Source organism: Mustelus asterias, chromosome 19 (assembly GCF_964213995.1).
Source record: "Mustelus asterias chromosome 19, sMusAst1.hap1.1, whole genome shotgun sequence".
Classification (NCBI taxonomy): domain Eukaryota; kingdom Metazoa; phylum Chordata; class Chondrichthyes; order Carcharhiniformes; family Triakidae; genus Mustelus; species Mustelus asterias.
The window spans coordinates 64,517,500-64,539,017 of record NC_135819.1 but is presented as its reverse complement, the minus strand read 5'-3'; the positions used below and the strand labels follow the sequence as shown (position 1 = coordinate 64,539,017).

Below are 21,518 nucleotides of genomic sequence, written 5' to 3'. Positions count from 1 at the left end.
TAATATGGCAATTTGTACAGGAAAATGAATCATGTATGTAGGTCAAAGATGTAGAGGGTTAATTATCTTTGTATTAAATGTTAGGTGAATATATCAATGGAAATTTCAGATCCTGTAGATTGAGGGGGATGGTTTCTAAATTGGGCTTGCTGTTTCAAACTGAGCATCTCTTCAGATTATCCTGTAGATGGCAGGCTTATGAAGTCTAGTGCATACAATCACAGAACATACAATTGCCAGAGTATTCCAAGAGGAAGTTGGATTCAGGAAATGATCAGCAAACATTTTTCAAACATCTCGGTTAAGAGCGTTTGCATCACACTGGCTGGGTACTTGTCATGAGTTTCAGATGGTCTTAGAACAGTAATTTTCGATACTTTCTAAACATTAGGTTACTCCACAGAACCTAATTATGCTCTAATATTCAAGGCTGGTGAATGAATTTACCAAGTTTTAGTTTATAATCATTCAACATATCACGGGCAGGCTGCAACGCCAACTTCCTGATGTGACCTTAAAACAAAAAGGCAGTTCTTTGTTCCATTGGAATACTTGATCAGTTCAAGGATTGCATGAAACCAATATTTAGCTCTAATTTTTGTCATAACTCGGGTAAACTTGCCATTGCTCTTCTGCAATACTGTTCTGTGTTAAAGAGTTATGACATACTTTGTGGTATTTAACTTCTGTTTGATTAAACACTTAATCTTGGTTTACCAACTTGTAGCTCTAATATGTTTGTGGCTTTGTGGGCCTACTTCCAAAGTTCTTCACCTCTGCTTAATCTATGGACTGGAACACACCGCCTTCAATTTCTCAGCAATATAGAACATAGAACAGGCCCTTCGGCCCACGATGTTGTGCTGAGCTTTATCTGAAACCAAGATCAAGCTATCCCACTCCCTATCATCCTGGTGTGCTCCATGTGCCTATCCAATAACCGCTTAAATGTTCCTAAAGTGTCTGACTCCACTATCACTGCAGGCAGTCCATTCCACACCCCAACCACTCTCTGCGTAAAGAACCTACCTCTGATATCCTTCCTATATCTCCCACCACGAACCCTATAGTTATGCCCCCTTGTAATAGCTCCATCCACCCGAGGAAATAGTCTTTGAACGTTCACTCTATCTATCCCCTTCATCATTTTATAAACCTCTATTAAGTCTCCCCTCAGCCTCCTTCGCTCCAGAGAGAACAGCCGCAGCTCCCTCAACCTTTCCTCATAAGACCTACCCTCCAAACCAGGCAGCATCCTGGTAAATCTCCTCTGCACTCTTTCCAGCGCTTCCACATCCTTCTTATAGTGAGGTGACCAGAACTGCACACAATATTCCAAATGTGGTCTCACCAAGGTCCTGTACAGTTGCAGCATAACCCCACGGCTCTTAAACTCCAACCCCCTGTTAATAAAAGCTAAGTAAGAAGTTTAACAACACCAGGTTAAAGTCCAACAGGTTTATTTGGTAGCAAAAGCCACTAAATAAACCTGTTGGACTTTAACCTGGTGTTGTTAAACTTCTTACTGTGTTTACCCCAGTCCAACGCCGGCATCTCCACATCAATAAAAGCTAACACACTATAGGCCTTCTTCACAGCTCTATCCACTTGAGTGGCAACCTTTAGAGATCTGTGGATATGGACCCCAAGATCTCTCTGTTCCTCCACAGTCTTCAGAACCCTACCTTTGACCCTGTAATCCACATTTAAATTAGTCCTACCAAAATGAATCACCTCACATTTATCAGGGTTAAACTCCATTTGCCATTTTTCAGCCCAGCTTTGCATCCCATCTATGTCTCTTTGCAGCCTACAACAGCCCTCCACCTCATCCACTACTCCACCAATCTTGGTGTCATCAGCAAATTTACTGATCCATCCTTCAGCCCCCTCCTCTAAATCATTAATGACCTGAATGTCCATTACTTATGAACTAAGTTAATTTTTAAAAATTCATTTGTGCGACATGGGTGTCGCTGGCTAGACAACATTTATTGCCCTCCCTAGTTGCCCTTGAGAAGGTGTGGTGAGCCACCACCTTGAATCGCTGTAGTCTGCTGTGGGCTGACCCACAATGCAATTAGGAAGGGAATTCCAGGATTTTGACCCAGCGACTGCGAAGGAACGGCAATATATTTCCAAGTCAGGATGGTGAGTTGGAGGGGAACTTGCCCTTGTCCTTCTAGATGGAAGTGGTTGTGGGTTTGGAAGGTGCTGTCTAAGGATCTTTGAATTGCTGCAGTGCATCTTGTAGATAGTACACACTGCTACTAAGCGTCGGTGGTAGAGGGGAATGGATGTTAGTGGTGTCAGTCAATTGGGCTGCTTGGTGGTGTCAAGCTTCTTGAGTGTTGTTGGAGTTGTACCCATCCTGCCAAGTGGGGAGTATTCCATCACACTCCTGACTTGTGCGTTGTAGATGGTGGATAGGCTTTGGGGAGTCAGGAGGTGAGTTACTTGCCGCAGTATTCCTAGCCTCTCATCTGCTCTTGTAGCCACTGTGTTTATGTCCAGTTGAGTTTCTGGTCAATGGTAACTCCAAGGAAGTTGACAGTAGGGGATTCAGTGATGGTAACATCATTGAATGTCAAGGGGCAGTGGTTTGTATCTCTTATTGGTGATGGTCATTGCCTGGCATTTGTGTGGCACGAATGTTACTTGCCATTTGTCAGCCCAAGCCTGGATCTTGTTCAGATCTTGTTGCATTTGAACCTGGACTGCTTCAGTATCTGAGTCGTCGCAAATGGTACTGAACATTGTGCAATCATCGGTGAACATTCCCAACTCTGACCTTATGATAGAGGGGTGAAGCAGTGAAGATGGTTGGGTCTAGCTTATTACCCTGAGGGACTCCTGCAGAGATGTCTTGAAGCTGAGATGACTGACCAACCACAACAACAACCATCTTCCTATGTACCAGGTATGGCTCCAACCAACTGTGAGTTTGCCACCTGATAACCATTGATTCCAGTTTTGCTAGGGCTCTTTGATGCCACACTAGGTTGAATGTGGCCTTGATGTCAAGGGCTGTCACTCTCACCTCATGAATGATCATATGAATTCATACATTAGACACTGGACTAAAAATAACAAAGCTGATGTACATAGTTAATTTGGACTAGGGTAGTTATTTTAATCATTCTCATTGTAGCTGAGTATGTCAGTCAAGTAGACCCTGTTACATTGTTTAACAATGCCAATCTAATTATACAATGATTACCAGATTTTTAATTTAACAAAGGAAAATCCCTGAAGTAGGGTTTTTTTTCCCCTTCACTCTACATCCTGTTAGCACAGGTTCCTAGCCTGGCAATGCCTCAGTTCGTTTATGTTCTCATTCAAATTCCTCCATGACCTCCCCTCCCCATCTCTGCAATATTTTCCAACCCACTGATCTCTGTGCTCCTCTAATTTGGTTGCTTGTTAATCCTCCAATTGACCGTGACTTCATCTGTTTTAGCCCTAAGCTCTGGAATTCCATTCACACGTCTATCTATCTCTAACCTTAAACCTACTTCAGATCGAACTTTTAGTTGTGCACTTAATCATGCCCAGACACTGCCTTGTGATGTTTTACTATGTTGAAGATGCTATACAGATGCAAGCTGTAGTTGATTTTGTTCAACTAATGCAAATCTATTGATTTACATTAATATTTATACAGCAACTTGACCTCTGGCTATCCTAAGCATCTTGCAGACAATGTTACAATTACTGTTGTAATATAGAAATGGGACAGTCAATGTATGGACAGGAAGGTCTCAGAGCATTTAAAAATGACCACCTCATTGTTTTTAATGTCAGCTAAGGGTTAAATATTGACCAGGACACTAGAGAGTATAATGAGTTTTGCTGCAGGACCTTTTCATTTCCGAGGATAAATGGGATTGCAGTTTAACATCTCCTCTGAAAGACAGTGCCTCTGATAGATTATTCCCTCCGTGTCGTTTTTGGTGTTAATCTGGATTCTGCTTAAATTTTGTCTTCCTTTTAACCTCGATCCTGTGTTCAGTTGGATACTTCTGACTGTAGCCTTAACTGGGATCAACTCATGCAGCAGAGACCATGAGATAAACTGCTAACCATCAAGTGTGTAAGGCCCAGTGCCATAACTGGCAGTGCCCTTAAAATGCTTTCAACAAATACCTAAAGCCAGATAACCTGGTTGCATTGTTGTGTGTGAGGACTTGTGTGCGCAAAATTGGCCGTGGCATTTCCTACATCTCATCAGTGACTACACTTGCAAAGGATGGCACAAACTGTAAAGTGTTTTGAGATACCCCAAGGTCATGAAAGATGCAATATGAATGCGAGTCTTTTTTGCACACTCAAATATCAGGTGAGCTCGAAAATATTTTCACAAATTAGTAATTGTTCCCTGAAACAAAATACTGTAGATGCTGAAAATGTGAAGTTAAAACAAAGTTCCAGAAAAGCTCAGCAGATCAAGAATTAATGTGGATGGCATAGTGGCACAAGGGTTAGTGCTGCTGCCTTACAGTGCCAGGGACCTGGGTTCGATTCCCAGCTTGGGTTAATGTGTTTAGTATGCACGTTCTCCCCATGTCTGTGTGGGTTTCCTCCAGGCGCTCTGCTTTCCTCCCATAGTCTGAAAGATGTGCTGGTTAGGTGTATTGGCCATGCCAAACTCTCCCTTGGTGTACCTGAACAGTGTGGCAACTAGGGGATTTTCACAGTAACTTCATTGCAGTGCTAATGTAAACCTACTTGTGACATTAATAAATTAAATTAATGTTTAAGGCCAATAAAAAGAGGATGAAAGCAAGATTGGAAGAAATGAACTCAGTAAGGCAGAACAGGCTGATATGATACATCTACCAGAGCAATCCAGTTTGTGGATTTTGGGAAGGAGGTAGAAGTGGGCTGTGCGCGGTTGGGGATATGTGCGGTTGGGGGTATATGAGGTTGGAAGCTGTGGAGGGGAGATCTCCAGAGGCAAAGAAGTCAGTGACAGTCCTGGAAACAACATTTAAGATTGATGGATTTCATCATGCACAGTAGAAGAAAGAGATTTAGGTAAGCAGGGAAAAAAGAAAGGAGTGAGAATCATAGAATCTCTACATTGCAGAAGGAGGCCATTCAACCCATTGAGTCTGTGCCAACCACAATCCCACCCAGGCCCTATTCCCATAACGCCACATATTTACCCTGCTAATCCCCTAACACTAGGGTCAATTTAACATAGCCAACCCGCCTAACCTGCACCTCTTTGGACTGTGGGAGGAGCCCAGAGCACCCGGAGGAAACCCATGCAGACACGGGGAGAACGTGCAAACTGCACAGACAGTAACCCGAGGCTGGAATTGAACTTGGGTCCCTGGTGCTGTGAGGCAGCGGTGCTAACCACTGTGCCGCCCTGAGGAAAAACAAAAGCGATGGTCTGTGATAGGGTGAAAAGCAGGAATGAATAAATGACAGAATGGATGATGGTGCAGGACAAAAGAGTTAATGGAACAAGAAAAAGTGGTAACAGCAGCATCATTACCAGAACCTACTGTCTGGAAAATGGGAGACGTGGTTATGATTTGAAGTTCTTGACGTCAATGTTGAGACCGCAATGCTGTAAATGTCAAATATGCATGCTATTTCTCAAGCTTGCATTGAGCTTCACAACAGTGTAGGAGACTGGGCTGCAATCATTCTCGTCAAGTGACAAACTAATGCCTCCACTTCCTCATTCAATAATTCAGCTGGTTATGAAAAGCTCTGTGGTTCTGATCTTCCTTATCTCACACCATCAAAGAGAACAAATTCTAGTTAGTCATTTTGTGAACTGGCCGTGTCATGTTTGTCGACATGGCAACAATGGTTTCATTTCTGAGGTAATCCCTAGGCCAGAAAGTACTTTGCAACACACGGAGACACCATAAGATGTTCAAAAAATTAATATTTGTTTTCCACCGTAAGACTGGGTTTACCAATGCTGACTGAGTTTCTGACTCTGTGTTCGCTGACTGTATGTAAACAGGGATGAGATTTTTACAATCGAGGAGTTGTTGCACCAGGATTGGATGTAGATAAGTGAGGATGGGGTGATGGGTGAATGGAAATTAATATAAGTTCAGAGTTTTGGAAGAACTGGAGTAACTGATCTCTGATGCTTTCCCTATGGTTTCACACTCTGCAGACTGATGACAGACTTAGAAGAATATCACAGTGTTGGGAATTCAGGAGGGGTTTAAAGATTCTTCTAAACTTTAACTATCTTAAGCTGAAAAGTGAGAATCAGATCATCCTCTCCAAACAGGAGACTTCATTTAAAAAATACCTTTCAGTAAGAATAAAGTAAAGCATTAAAAAAAAACAGGATTTGTCCATAATCTCATATTTTAAACTTACAAAAATCCTAAGCAAGTCTCTTACTCCTGTTCCAATGGGCATGGTGTAGTTTTCTGCCAGATGTTTAACCTCTCTGCAAACTGCCACGTCTCTTCATCCTCAGCCTGGACACAAGCAGAGAGGCTCGGGTTACTCATACACATACAGGCAGCAACAGTCTCCTCAGGATGTAATAAGGGGAGATCTTTGCCTTGAAAAGATTTTTAAAGCTAAAAAACCTTTGCATTTATATAATAAGACACATCTCCTAGAATGTTCCAACGGGCTGTCTATCCATCATATTACATCTTAGACTGTGAAAAGGGAAGGCACCTCTCTGATCAACTGCTTTCATATTCTGTTCACGGTAAAGTTAGATAGTTAAAGTTTCTACACAGTAACACCAAACTCTCCCAGGACAAGTGCAGTATAACTTAGATACAAAGTAAAGTTCTCTTTACATTGCCAGTCAAATGTTCCTGGGGCAGGTACAGCATGGGTAAGATACAGAGCAAAGCTCCCTCACACTGTCATCATCTAACAAAGTAAGAAGTCTCACAACACCAGGTTAAAGTCCAACAGATTTATTTGGTAGCAAAAGCCACTAGCTTTCTAGATTTCTAGCTTTCTAGCCACTAGATTTATGAAAGCCTTTGGCTTTTGCTACCAAATAAACCTGTTGGACTTTAACCTGGTGTTGTGAGACTTCTCACTGTGTTTACCCCAGTCCAATGCCGGCATCTCCACATCGTCATCTAACAAACCCAGGGCAGGTACAGTACTAGTTACATGCAAAGCAAAATGAAATAACTCCTCAGAGGCCGGTGTCCCTTTGCCAGATTCCCTTTATTTACAAACTTACCTCCACTCCTAAGAATGTTTCGGGTACAAAGTCAGAATCTGGAGGGTCAGTAGACCTAACGCTTGTCATTATATACACAGGTGAGACTCCCTGATTGGGCAGGTAATCATTACCTCAATCTGGGAGCTCATACTCCAAGAAGCCCACCTCAAGGGCCTCATTGAGGTCATTACACCCCTCCCCCTTACGTCCAAGGAACCTTGGTGGTTCATGCCCCTCATGGGTCTCTTGCAACATCTCAGCACTGGATCTGGTTCCTGCAACTCAGCGCCCAATGTGGGCAGATATATTGAACAGACGCTTGTCTCTTACGCCGCGAGTGCCGGAGTTCTGGTCCACTCCATTCCTCGGGAGGCAAGGGAGTAGCCGCGGCTTCATCCGCAATCCTAACTATGAGCGACGGAGCGCCGGGGGGGAGGCCAGTCCTGGAGGAGTCTCCTCGGCTTTCAGCCCACAGGGCATAGTTGGCTCCTGGACGAACTGTGATTTCAAAACTTGCACCTGATCCAGATGTTTTTCTGAATGGCCTCACCCATGTGTATTTTGTAGGATGATGTGGAGATGCCGGTGTTGGACTGGTCCGCACAGGACCTTCAACCGATGCTATACACTAGATACATCGATGACATTTTCTTCCTTTGGAGTCATGGCGAGCAATCACTGAAACAACTATATGATGACATCAACAAGTTCCATCCCACCATCAGACTCACCATGGACTACTCTCCGGAATCGGTTGCATTCTTGGACACACGCATTTCCATTAAGGACGGTCACCTCAGCACCTCACTGTACCGCAAGCCCACGGATAACCTCATGATGCTCCACTTCTCCAGCTTCCACCCTAAACACATAAAAGAAGCTATCCCCTACGGACAAGCCCTCCGGATACACAGGATCTGCTCGGATGAGGAGGATCGCAACAGACACCTCCAGACGCTGAAAGATGCCCTCATAAGAACAGGATATGGCGCTCGACTCATCGATCAACAGTTCCGACGCGCCACAGCGAAAAACCGCACCGACCTCCTCAGAAGACAAACACGGGACACGGTGGACAGAGTACCCTTCGTCGTTCGGTACTTCCCCGGAGCGGAGAAGCTACGGCATCTCCTCCGGAGCCTTCAACATGTCATTGATAAAGACGAACATCTCGCCAAGGCCATCCCCACACCCCCACTTCTTGCCTTCAAACAACCACGCAACCTCAAACAGACCATTGTCCGCAGCAAACTACCCAGCCTTCAGGAGAACAGTGACCACAACACCACACAACCCTGCCACAGCAACCTCTGCAAGACGTGCCGGATCATCGACACGGATGCCATCATCTCACATGAGAACACCATCTACCAGGTACACGGTACCTACTCTTGCAACTCGGCCAACGTTGTCTACCTGATACGCTGCAAGAAAGGATGTCCTGAGGCATGGTACATTGGGGAAACCATGCAGACGCTACGACAACGGATGAATGAACACCGCTCGACAATCACCAGGCAAGACTGTTCTCTTCCTGTGGGGGAGCACTTCAGCAGTCACGGGCATTCAGCCTTGGATCTTCAGGTAAGCGTTCTCCAAGGCGGCCTTCACGACACACGACAGCGCAGAGTCGCTGAGCAGAAACTGATAGCCAAGTTCCGCACACATGAGGACGGCCTAAACCGGGATGTTGGATTTATGTCACATTATCAGTAACCCCCACAGCTTGCCTCCTTGGCTTGCAGAATTTCACTGGCTGTTCTGTCTGGAGACAATACACATCTCTTTAACCTGTGTTGAATGCTCCCTCCACCCACATTGTCTGTACATTTAAGACCTGGCTGGCTGTAGAGATTTGCATTCTAATCAGTATTCTGTAATTTGATTTCTGAGTCTGTTTGCACTGTTTGAGAACAGATAACCACTCCATCTGATGAAGGGGCAGCGCTCCGAAAGCTTATGGTATTTGCTACCAAATAAACCTGTTGGACTTTAACCTGGTGTTGTGAGACTTCTTACTATTTTGTAGGATACCAGCCCCGGTTTAGAGTCAACTATTCCTGGTAGCTATGCCCCCCTTGTATAATTCTTTACCAGTCCTTTTTCACCAGCCTCTGATTGTCTCTCCTGGCTGCTGTTGTTGTGGCCTCTGCATTGGTCTTCTTGCTGCCTTCCCATCTTCCCCCCAGGTTAGGGACGATCAAACTCAATCGAGTGCAGAGTTGTCTGCCCATGAACAATTCTGCAGGTGCTATTCCCATGATGGGGCTGGGGGTTCCCCTATAATAGAATAACCAATGGAAGAGCTTGGTGTCCATTGAGGCTGCCAGCTTTTTTTTTAAACAATCTTTTAACGTCCGCACCACTCTGTCCATGAGGCCGTTCGACGAAGGATGGTATGGTGTCATTCTGATTTGTCGAATCCCATTCGACTTCATGGACTGGTGAACTCCTTGCTGGCAACAGACAGTCCATTGTCAGAGACCAGCACCTCCGGGATCGCATGTATCGAAATGAAGATGTGATGTTTTTCTACCATTATCGGTGAGGTCGCCGATATGAACATCCATCCACTTGGAGTAGGTGTCCACTATGACTAGAAACATCAGGCCCAGGAATGGGCCTGCGTAATCCACATACAGCCTAATCCATGGTCTACCCAACCATTCCCATGGTTGTAGAGGAGCTGCTGGTGGCAATCTTTGTCCTTGCTGGCACTGCTAGCACCGATCCACGAGCACCACTATGTCCACGTCCATTCCGGGTCACTGAACATAGCTTAGAATCATAGAATCCTGCAGTGCAGAAGGAGACCATTCAGCCCATCGAGTCTGCAATGACCAGGCCCTATCGCCATAACCCCATGTGTTTACCCTAGCTAATCCCCCTGACACTAAGGGGCAATTTAGCATGGCCAATCCACCTAACTCGCACATTTTTGGACTGTGGGAGGAAACCAAAGCACCCGAGGAAACCCACGCAGACACAGGGAGAATGTGTAAACTCCACACAGAAAGTGACCCAGGCCGAGAATTGAACCTAGGTCCCTGGCGCTGTGCCACCATGCCACCCAAATGTACCGCTTCTTGCCAACATCTTCATTTTGGATACCCCAGGATGTGCGTGATGTTGTTCAGTTAATATGGAACGGTGGCCCTGACTTGGGATTATCACTCGTGCCCCTCATAGTAGTACGCCAGTGAGCTGCTCTCTTCAATTCCAATACAGGTGGAATTGGGGTTGGACTGGCCTTTCCATTTCCCCGTCAGCACTAATTGTTTTGTGTTCAAACCTTGGAGTGGAACCTTGTGATTCAGGAACAGGAATGATATCAACTGAGTCACTGCTGGTTGTTTTCTGGTGATCCAGTACTAAACTTTAGACCTGAATATTCCATAGTAGAATCATATAACGCAGCATAGAAGGGAGGCCATTCAGTCCATTGTGCCCGTGCCTACTCCCTTGCATTTTCTTCATTGCCCTGTAAATGTTTCCTTTTTAAATACTTATCCAATTCCCTTTTAAAAGTTAGTATTGAAACATCTTCTTCCACCCTTCAGAAAGCTCATTCCAGAGCATAAGAGCTCACTGCATAAAAGGATGTTCTCCTTTCTGCTCCTTTTGTGAATTAACTTCAATCCGTTTCCTCTGGTTCCTGACTATCCTGCAGCTGATAATGGTTTCTCCTTATTGTTGGCATCACAGCCTGTGCTGAGTTTGCTGATCACAGCTTGGGAAGAGGTTGCATGTTCGATGATACTGTGCCTTTAAGAAATGTATTTTAATCAAGTTTCTTTGTAGGATGTTTCTAGCAGGTCCTAGCATTGTAGTGGCACCGAGATGTAGCTGGTGTCCTCTAATTAATTACTGAAACATTATGCTAATTTTAATTTGGACTAATGCAGTGTCCTGGGGTTTTACAGTCCTTTGGGGATTGCTGAGTGGAGCTTAACTTGCGGATGATTGACAGGTCAGGTGATGCCTGGGGACAGATCTTTCCACAAAAAGTACAAGTTTTTAGTTCCGGTTTAGTTGCTGTTAAAAACTGGTGGAAGAAGGCAGTGTCACAGTCTTTCTCTCTCCAGAGGCGTGCTGAAAGTTCCAGGACTGGGAAGCCTCAGAGATTTGTTCCAATATTCAAAGAACCAATACACAGCAGGTGTAAAAGCTGGAACCCAGCATCATGTGAGGATACTTGCTTTATGTGCAAAGTCTAGAGAAGGGTGTATGTCTATGGGATGGTGTTTGACTTGGAACAACATAGATAGTTAGCTGTTAAGGTTTATACTGTATCATGTTTAAATCTTGGTAATTGGTAAAATTTATGCTAAATCTTTTTATTATATTTTAACTGTGTTCTTAAATAAACTTTGTTTGATAAGAGCTTCCTAGTGGGTCACTTGAATGGAGTGAAAGATCTTATGCTCACCTAAGCCAAATTCAAATGTAAAAACTTAGGGTCCCAGCTAATTTCATAAAACACCTTGGATTCTGGCCTAAGTCTTAACACATGGCTACAATTGGCCTCAGAGTCCTTGGGCGAGTGAGAAACAGATTTCCAGCTTCCAATTGCTATCCAGTGTCCTCTGGTAGAAAAGGGTGTGCATATAAATATTAGGCAAGACAGAAGGAATTTGCATTTTTTATATAGCACAACCTCAGGACACCCCATAGCTCTTTACAGCCATGATTAACTTTTGAGTTTTTGCCACTGCTGTAACATCAGAAATATAACAATCAATTTGCATAAAAACAGCAATGGGACAAATGACCAGATTATTGTACCAGTGGTGCTGGAATGGCAATAAATATTGCCCAAGGCACCAGGGAGAAGTACCTTGCTCTACTACAAGTAGTGCCATGGGATCTTTCACATCCACTTGTAGACAGACAGAGCACCAATTCAATGCCTCATTTGGAATATGGCACTTCTGACAATGCAGCATTCCCTCAGTCCTGCACTGGGAATGTCAGGTCAAATTGTGTGCTTGGGTTTCCGGAATGGAACTTGAACCCACAATCAAACTTAGTCTGTGATGACCTCGGCAGCTGAATAACCTGCTGACATTCTTCGTCGCAGCTCACACATGAAGACTGGCCACATGGGCAAGGTTCTGTAAGGTGGACGTATACCCCCAGCCAGAGTCAGGGGTGCAGGAGGTGAAGGGAAAAAACTGACAAATGGGTTAAAGCAATGGCTCTGATGTTTAAACAGAATAAACTGTGAATCTCTAATAAATGAAGGGTCATTAAGAAATTATAGAAAAATGCTGATTATTTCTTTCTATCAGCAGAATCAAAATTAGGGCTCGTCCGGGATTTGAACCCGGGACCTCTCGCAGCTTAGAATTATGAATTCCCCTAAGCGAGAATCATGCCCCTAGACCAACGAGCCCTCTGCTAGCTGTAACTGAAGACTTTTAACTTGTCTCTCACAGAACTGCCACGTCTCTGCTACTTCAGGCTGTATATAGGAGCTGTATGGAGGATGGATCAGATTACACAGACACCCAACAGTAATATAACTCACACACATGTTCCTTGTCAGCTGGGCAGCATCTAACAGAAACATGCAGAGCAGGAATGTAATCTGTACTGAGTCGTATGATCTGAACCAGCTGGTATTTGAGTTAATAAAATTAGCCTGTGTGTATATATACTGGGGAAGTAAGACACATCAGCCAAAGTTCCTGCTCCTGATCTTTGCCTCAGCTACCCCTGCTGGACAGTGTGAGGATCGGGTAAAGCTTTGGTGTGATGTCCTCCAAAGTCAAATATCTGGTCTGAGAACTTCAAAGACCCCTACTCGGGCTCATGAGTCAGAAAGTTGTGGATTCAAGACCTGCTCCATGAGTTTAATGTTTATTTATTAGTGTCACAAGTAGACTTACATTAACCCTACAATGATGTTACTGTGAAAATTCCTCAGTCGTCACACTCCGGCGACTGCTCAGGTACACCATGGGAGAACCCAGCATGACCAATGCTCCCAACCAGCACATCTTTCAGACTGTAGGAGGAAACCAGAGCAACCGGAGGAAACCCACGCAGACACGGGGAGAACATGAAGACTCCACACAAGACAGTCACCCAAGCCAGGAATCAAAGCCGGGTCCCTGGTGCTGTGAGGCAGCAGTGCTAACCCCTGTGTCGCCCATTACACATCTAACTGAGGATAGCACTGTTGGCGATGCTACCTCTTGGAAGAGATATCTGAATAAAATTCCTTGCCATTAGTTGAAGAAGAGCAGTGGAGCTCCCATCCTATGTCCTGCTCAATATTTTTCTTAACCAATACCTAACACAGATTACCTTCTCCTTTCTTGTCTGTAGGCAATCTCTAGGTGCAGTGGTAGTGTCTGGGTTCAAGTCCTAATTCAGGACTTGATGATGACGGGAGGTGTGTTTGTAAAGTGGTCAGACAGGTTGATTATCAGCCTATAGAAACTTCCAATCAGGTGGGGAGAGTTTCCTGGTCAGCCATATTACAGAAGGCAATGGCAAACCATTGCAATGCTTTGCCAAGCGTAATCATGGACCACTCCAATGGAAGTCTGTGGTTGCCAATGCCATAATAGGGCATGGTACCTAATGGAGAAGGCCATTATCCTCCATTGCTGTTTGTAGAACCATTTAGTCTGTAAGTGGACTGGTTCCTGCGCACAGATCACACTCCAGAACTATTTAATTGGTTAAAAGATTTGGATTTCCTGTGATTGGGAAAATACTTTATTTTCTTTGCTGGTTTAAAATGTGAATTATACCACTTTGCAAACTGCGAAATTCATGAAGTTTATTGCCAATCTGTTAAAAGGAAAATGTACTGCATAAATACACATAGATGGATGGTTATCTTGCAGTGTGGGTGTCATTTTGTCTGAAAGGTAGGGTAGGACTGATGAGACTAAGTCCTTGATGAGCATACGATGGCTGCAGACTCTGTGCTGGCTGTACATGGAGGCTGTTTCTGTAACCTGAGCATCCCTCCCTCTAATGGCTGCGTGCAAGGAAATCATACAGATGTGGCTGCTCTTAGAGAGATCGAGAAGCAAACCATATGGAGAAGGGCTCGTTGGTCTAGGGGCATGATTCTCGCTTAGGGAGCTTTTAAAGTCAAAATTGCGAGAGGTCCCGGGTTCAAATCCCGGACGAGCCCTGTTTTTCTCTTTCACTGGATGAATATAAACCATGAATCTCACTGTTATACATTTATTTTACAAAGTTTATTTCCTGTATAATTCTACTCCCACCACTCCAGCCTTCTCAAATAAATTTCAACCTTGTGTTCCCGAGTGTCATAGATACAGAAAGTCAACCTTGCCCATCTGTGTTCTCTTCATCCACACTCCCACAATCTTTTACCGTTTCCTTCCTGTTCTTTATGGAATCTTGCTGTGCAGATTTAAGACCACTCTAAGGAAAGTGTGTGGGGCAGGGCATTTAGGGTTTAGGAATTTGAGTCATAGAGTCATAAGCTGGAATTTTACTGGAAGGTTCAGCCCAACTTTCTGATTTATGTACGGAATACCACTATTTATGAAACTCAAGATTCCACATGTTTTGCTAATTGTGATCTCAACAGCTGCTGGGCCAGCCCAAGATCTCTCTGTCACTGCACATAGTCTAAGAAACGTTAAGTCGATATTGTCTCACTCAATGTCTTCTGTCAAAATACATTACCTCATAGTTCTCTGTATTAAATTTCATCTGTCACTTTCTGCCCATTCTACTAATCTAGCCTGTTGCAATTGATTAGAATAAACCTCACTGTTTGCCACACACCATAAGACCTCAAGACCATAAGATATAAGAGTAGAATTAGGGCACTTGGCCCATCGAGTCTGCTCCGCCATTCAATCATGACTGATATTTTTCTCATCCCCATTTTCCTACCTTTTCCCCATAACCCCTGACCCCCTTATTAATCAAGAACCTATCTATCTCTGTCTTAAAGACACTCAATGACCTGGCCTCCACTGCCTTCTGTGGCAGAGTTCCACAGATTCACCACTCTCTGGCTGAAGAAATTCCTCCTCACCTCTGTTTTAAAGGATCATCCCTTTAGTCTGAGGTTGTGCCCTCTGGTTCTAGTTTTTCCTACTAGTGGAAACATCCTCTCCACGTCCACTTTATCCAGGCCTCGCAGTATCCTGAAAGTTTCAATAAGACCCCCCCTCATCCTTCTAAACTCCAATGAGTACAGACCCAGAGTCCTCAACCACTCCTCATCTCTCAAGCTCTTCGTTCCACATCTCCACTAGTACGTTTTATTCTGTATTCCAATATCCAAGTCGTTTATTTCTAACAGAGACCCTTTGGGAACTCCACTACCTATCATTCTCCAGTCTGAAAAATAACCATTTAACACCACTCACTGTTTTCTGTCCTTAATCTATCCTTTTTTTATTCAGGCTGATATTGCCCCTCCTATTTCATGAGCCTCAGTTTTGTTAACTAGCTTTTTATGTGGTATTTTGTCAAATTCCTTCTTAATATCCATACAGACAACATTCATTGCATTTCCTTCATCAACCTGCTCTGTTACTTCACCAAAAAATTCAATCCAACAAATTTGTCCAACGTGATCGATCTTTAACAAACCCAGCCTGTGGAGAGTTGCCCCGCGATTCCCTTTGACTTCAATTTTACTCGAGTTCCTTGATTCGACGTTTGATCAAATGCAGCCTTTACATTGAGGGAAGCCGCTCTCATCTCATATTTTGAATTCAGCTCTTTTGTCCATTATCGCAATAAGGCTCTTCTGAGGCCGGGAGCCAAATGGTTCTGCCAACACCCAAGCATTAGTGAGCAGGTAAGTGGAGATATCTTCTCTGTGTCTAACCCATCAAACACTTGCACTATTTTAAGGACCTCTACATACAGTCTTCTCTTTCTAGAGAAAAAAAATCCCAGCCTGTTCTTTCTTTCCTGATTGTTATGGCCTCGCAGTTCTGGTATTATCCTTGTAAATCTTTTTTTGCACCTTCTCCCACACCTCTGTATCCTTCTTGTGTGGCACAGTGGTTAGCACTGCTGCTTCACAGTGCCAAGGACTTGGGTTCAATTCCCGGATTGGGTCACTGTCTGTGTGGAGTTTGCATGTTTTCCCCATGTTTGCATGGGTTTCCTCTGGGTGCTCTGGTTTCCTCCCACAGTCTGAACATAAGAACATAAGAAATAGGAGCAAGAGTAGGCCATCTAGCCCCTCAAGCCTGCTCCGCCATTCAATAAGATCATGGCTGATCTGATAGTGGGTTCAGTTCCATTTACCCGCCCGCTCCCCATAACCCTTAATTCCCTTAATGGTTAAAAATCTATCTATCTGTGACTTAAACACATTTAACGAGGTAGCCTCTACTGCTTCATTGGGCAGAGAATTCCAAAGATTCACTACCCTCTGGGAGAAGAAGTTCCTCCTCAACTCTGTTCTAAATTGACTCCCCCATATTTTGAGGCTATGCCCCCTAGTTCTTGTTTCCATTGTAAGTGGAAATAACCTCGCTGCTTCTACCCTGCCTAGCCCCTTCATTATCTTATATGGCTCTATAAGATCTCCCCTCAACCTTCTAAACTCCAATGAGTACAGGCCCAGTCTACTCAATCTCTCCTCATAAGCTAACCCCCTCATCTCCGGAATCAACCTGGTGAACCTTCTCTGTACCCCCTCCAAAGCTAATATATCCTTTCTTAAATAAGGGGACCAAAATTGTACACAGTACTCTAGGTGCAGCCTCACCAGTACCCTGTACAGTTGCAGCATGACCTCCCTGCTTTTATACTCCATCCCTCTCGCAATAAAGGCCAACATTCCATTTGCCTTCTTGATTACCTACTGCACCGGCAAACTGAGTTTTTGTGATTCATGCACAAGGATCCCCAGGTCCCTCTGCACAGTAGCATGTTGTAATTTTTCACCGTTTAAATAATAGTCCATTTTACTATTATTCCTTCCAAAGTGGATAACCTCACACTTGTCAATGTTATACTCCATCTGCCAGATCCTGAAAGATGCGCTGGTTAGGTGCATTGACCTGAACAGGTGCTGGAGTGTGATAACTAGGGGAATTTCACAGTAACTTCATTGCAGTGTTAATGTAAGCCTACTTGTGACTAATAAATAAACTTTACTTTAGCAGTCTGCACAGTATAATATTCCAAATACTGTACCTGACCTAGGATGTTTCATAGCGTGGCTGTATAGAATGGATATATTGCCATTTCACAGTACTGGAGGGAACTATTTCCTCCAACCTTAGTTTCCATCCTGAAACAAAAGCAAAATGCTGTGGATGCTGGCAATCTAAAATAAAAACAGAGATGCTAGAAATACTCAGAGGTCAGGCAGAACCTGCAGAGAGAGGAACAGAGTTTACGTCTTAGGTCAATGCTCTCCATTGGAGGTGATGGTCTAGTGGTATTATTGTTAGACTATTAATCCAGAAACTCAGCTAAAATTTTGGGGACCTGGGTACAAATCCCACCATGGCAGATGGTAGAATTTGAATTCACTAAATAATATCTGGAATTAAGAACCTATTGATGACCATGAAATCATTATCGATTGTTGGAAAAATCCATCTGGTTCACTAATGTCCTTTAGGGAAGGAAATCTATCATCCTTACCCGGTCTGGCCTACATGTGACTCCAGAGCCACAACAATGTGTTTGACTCTCAACTGCTCGCTGAACAAGGGCAGCTAGGGCTGGACAATAAACGCTGGCCAGCCAGCGATGCACATGTCCCACAAATTAACGAATAAATTATTTTAGAAATTACACAATGTCAAAAGACCAATGTCCGTCTATTATTATTTATTAGTGTCACAAGTAACACTATATGAATACTGCAATGAAGTTACTGTGAAAATCCCCTAGTCGTCACTCTGGCGCCTGTTCGGGTACACTGAGGGAAAATTTAGCATGGCCAACGCACCTAACCAGCACGTCTTTCAGACTGTGGGAGGAAACCAATGCAGACACGGGGAGAACATGCAGACTCCGCACAGACAGTCACCAAGCTGGGAATTGAACACGGGTCCAGTGCTAACCACTGTGCCACTGTGTCACCCTAGTTTGCAGTACTACAGACATGGTATGGATTTTATGGAGTAGAAACCCTCCATGACCCTCTGTGCCCCTGTGCATGCAATGCCCTAACCCCAACTTCGGAATGATCCTTATGAGAACCAAATAGGCTGCTTAGAGATGGTTTATCTATACCAGACGGGGTGAAATTCTTGACCTGCTCAAACTTGCTACCATATGGAGTAGTTGAAGCAAATAGCATTGAGGTATTTAGTGGAAGCTAAATAAACACTTGCTGGAGAAAGGTATAGAAGGTTACATTAAATGGTGAGATGAAGTGGGTGGGAGGAGGCTCATGTGGAACACAAATGCTGGCACAGACTAGGTGAGCTGAATGATTCGGTTTTGTGCTGTAAATTTCTCTGCCAATCTATGTAAATCTTGGGTCAAGTTCAGAGAGCAGTGTCCCGGACAAGATTTTCAATGTGATGGCATCTACCCACCTTGGGCGTGGATGGACTGTACTCAGGGTCTATGACACTTCCATATTGAACATGTCCATTGTGGATGAGGAGACCGATTCATGAACCTTCCACAGCTCTGTTTGCAGTTTCAAAACCACTAGTCTGACCATCATTTTGTAGTTTGAATTAATATGTTCTTAAGCATTCTGTGCTAAATTGATAGAAACCAATTTAATAAAATCTAAACCAACATTACTGGAAAGCAGCCAGATCAGTTAAGTAGACAGCCTTAATTGTAAGACAATTAAAGAATAAATAATTCATTTATAGATATATTAGAAAGGCTGGAAATGTAATTTGGAATACAAAAGTTTATAACTTTTATAATTATAACATACTATTAACACTTGATTACGAATATAGATTCTTAAAATGCTGTGGGAATTATAAGCTTGTCCCTTCTTTAGGGACTTTAACTTTCAAATATTGATTTGAACCTTTGTAGGTCAAATAGTTCGGATGGGGCAGTTTTTGTGCAGTGTGTGCAGGAGGGTTTCCTGACACAATATGTGGATAGGCCGACAAGAGGTGAGGCCACATTGGATTTGGTACTGGGAAATGAACCGGGCCAAGTGTTAGATTTGGTTGTGGGAGAGAACTTTGGAGATAGTGACCACAATTCGGTGTCTTTTGTTATTGCAATGGAGAGGGATAGGGCCGGACGGCAGGGCAAGGCTTACAATTGGGGGAGAGGTAATTATGATGTGATTAGGCAAGAATTAGGGGGCATAAGTTGGGAACAGAAACTGTCAGAGAAAGGAACTAATGAAAAGTGGAACTTTTTCAAGGAACAAATACTGGATGTCCTTGATAGGTATGTCCCTGTCAGGCAGGGAGGAAATGGCCGAGTGAGGGAACCATGGTTCACGAAAGAGGTGGAATGTCTTGTGAAAAGGAAGAGGGAAGCTTATGTAGGGATGAGGAAACAAGGGTCAGATGGCTCGATTGAGGGTTACAAGTTAGCAAGGAATGAGCTGAAAAAGGGGCTTAGGAGAGCTAGGAGGGGACACAAGAAGTTCTTGGTGGGTCGGATCAAGGAAAACCCCAAGGCTTTTTACTCTTATGTGAGGAATAAAAGAATGACCAGGGTGAGGTTAGGGCCGGTCAAGGACAGTAGTGGGAACTTGTGTATGGAGTCAGTAGAGATAGGCGAGGTGATGAATGAATACTTTTCTTCAGTGTTCACCAAGAAGAGGGGCCATGTTTTTGAGGAAGAGAAGGTGTTACAGGCTAATAGGTTGGAGGAAATAGATGTTCGGAGGATGTCCTGGCAGTTTTGAATAAACTGAAGGTCGATAAGTCCCCTGGGCCTGATGAAATGTATCCTAGGATTCTTTGGGAGGCAAGGGATGAGATTGCAGAGCCTTTGGCTTTGATCTTTGGGTCCTCGCTGTCCACGGGGATGGTGCCAGAGGACTGGAGAATGGCGAATGTTGTTCCTCTGTTTAAGAAAGGGAATAAAAATGACCCTGGTAATTATAGACCGGTTAGTCTTACTTCGGTGGTTGGTAAATTGATGGAAAAGGTCCTTAGAGATGGGATTTACGACCATTTAGAAAGATGCGGATTAATCTGGGATAGTCAGCACGGATTCGTGAAGGGCAAGTCGTGCCTCACAAATTTGATAGAATTTTTTGAGGAGGTAACTAAGTGTGTTGATGAAAGTAGGGCAGTTGATGTCATATACATGGATTTTAGTAAGGCGTTTGATAAGGTCCCCCATGGTCGGCTTATGATGAAAGTGAGGAGGTGTGGGATAGAGGGAAAGTTGGCCGATTGGATAGGTAACTGGCTGTCTGATCGAAGACAAAGGGTGGTGGTCGATGGAAAATTTTCGGATTGGAGGCAGGTTGCTAGCGGAGTGCCGCAGGGATCAGTGCTTGGTCCTCTGCTCTTTGTGATTTTTATTAATGACTTAGAGGAGGGGGCTGAAGGGTGGATCAGTAAATTTGCTGATGACACCAAGATTGGTGGAGTAGTGGATGAGGTGGAGGGCTGTTGTAGGCTGCAAAGAGACATAGATAGGATGCAAAGCTGGGCTGAAAAATGGCAAATGGAGTTTAACCCTGATAAATGTGAGGTGATTCATTTTGGTAGACTAATTTAAATGTGGATTACAGGGTCAAAGGTGGGGTTCTGAAGACTGTGGAGGAACAGAGAGATCTTGGGGTCCATATCCACAGATCTCTAAAGGTTGCCACTCAAGTGGATAGAGCTATGAAGAAGGCCTATAGTGTGTTAGCTTTTATTACCAGGGGGTTGGAGTTTAAGAGCCGTGGGGTTATGCTGCAACTGTACAGGACCTTGGTGAGACCACATTTGGAATATTGTGTGCAGTTCTGGTCACCTCACTATAAGAAGGATGTGGAAGCGCTGGAAAGAGTGCAGAGGAGATTTACCAGGATGCTGCCTGGTTTGGAGGGTAGGTCTTATGAGGAAAGGTTGAGGGAGCTAGGGCTGTTCTCTCTGGAGCGGAGGAGGCTGAGGGGAGACTTAATAGAGGTTTATAAAATGATGAAGAGGATAGATAGAGTGAATGTTCAAAGACTATTTCCCCGGGTGGATGGAGCTATTACAAGGGGGCATAACTATAGGGTTCGTGGTGGGAGATACAGGAAGGATATCAGAGGTAGGTTCTTTACGCAGAGAGTGGTTGGGGTGTGGAATGGACTGGGGCCTGCAGTGATAGTGGAGTCAGACACTTTAGGAACATTTAAGCGGTTATTGGATAGGCACATGGAGCACACCAGGATGATAGGGAGTGGGATAGTTTGATCTTGGTTTCA

The 21,518-nt window shown here is 44.1% G+C and overlaps 2 non-coding genes across 2 annotated transcripts; one reads left to right on the top strand and one right to left on the bottom strand.

Moving 5' to 3' along the window:
• Nucleotides 1-12,488: 12,488 nt before the first annotated feature.
• Nucleotides 12,489-12,578, bottom strand: trnap-agg (transfer RNA proline (anticodon AGG)). Its single transcript is given in 2 exon segments — nucleotides 12,489-12,524; nucleotides 12,543-12,578. It is a non-coding gene; the product is annotated as a tRNA-Pro (tRNA).
• Nucleotides 12,579-14,249: 1,671 nt separating this feature from the next.
• Nucleotides 14,250-14,339, top strand: trnap-agg (transfer RNA proline (anticodon AGG)). Its single transcript is given in 2 exon segments — nucleotides 14,250-14,285; nucleotides 14,304-14,339. It is a non-coding gene; the product is annotated as a tRNA-Pro (tRNA).
• The last annotated feature ends 7,179 nt before the right edge of the window (nucleotides 14,340-21,518 follow it).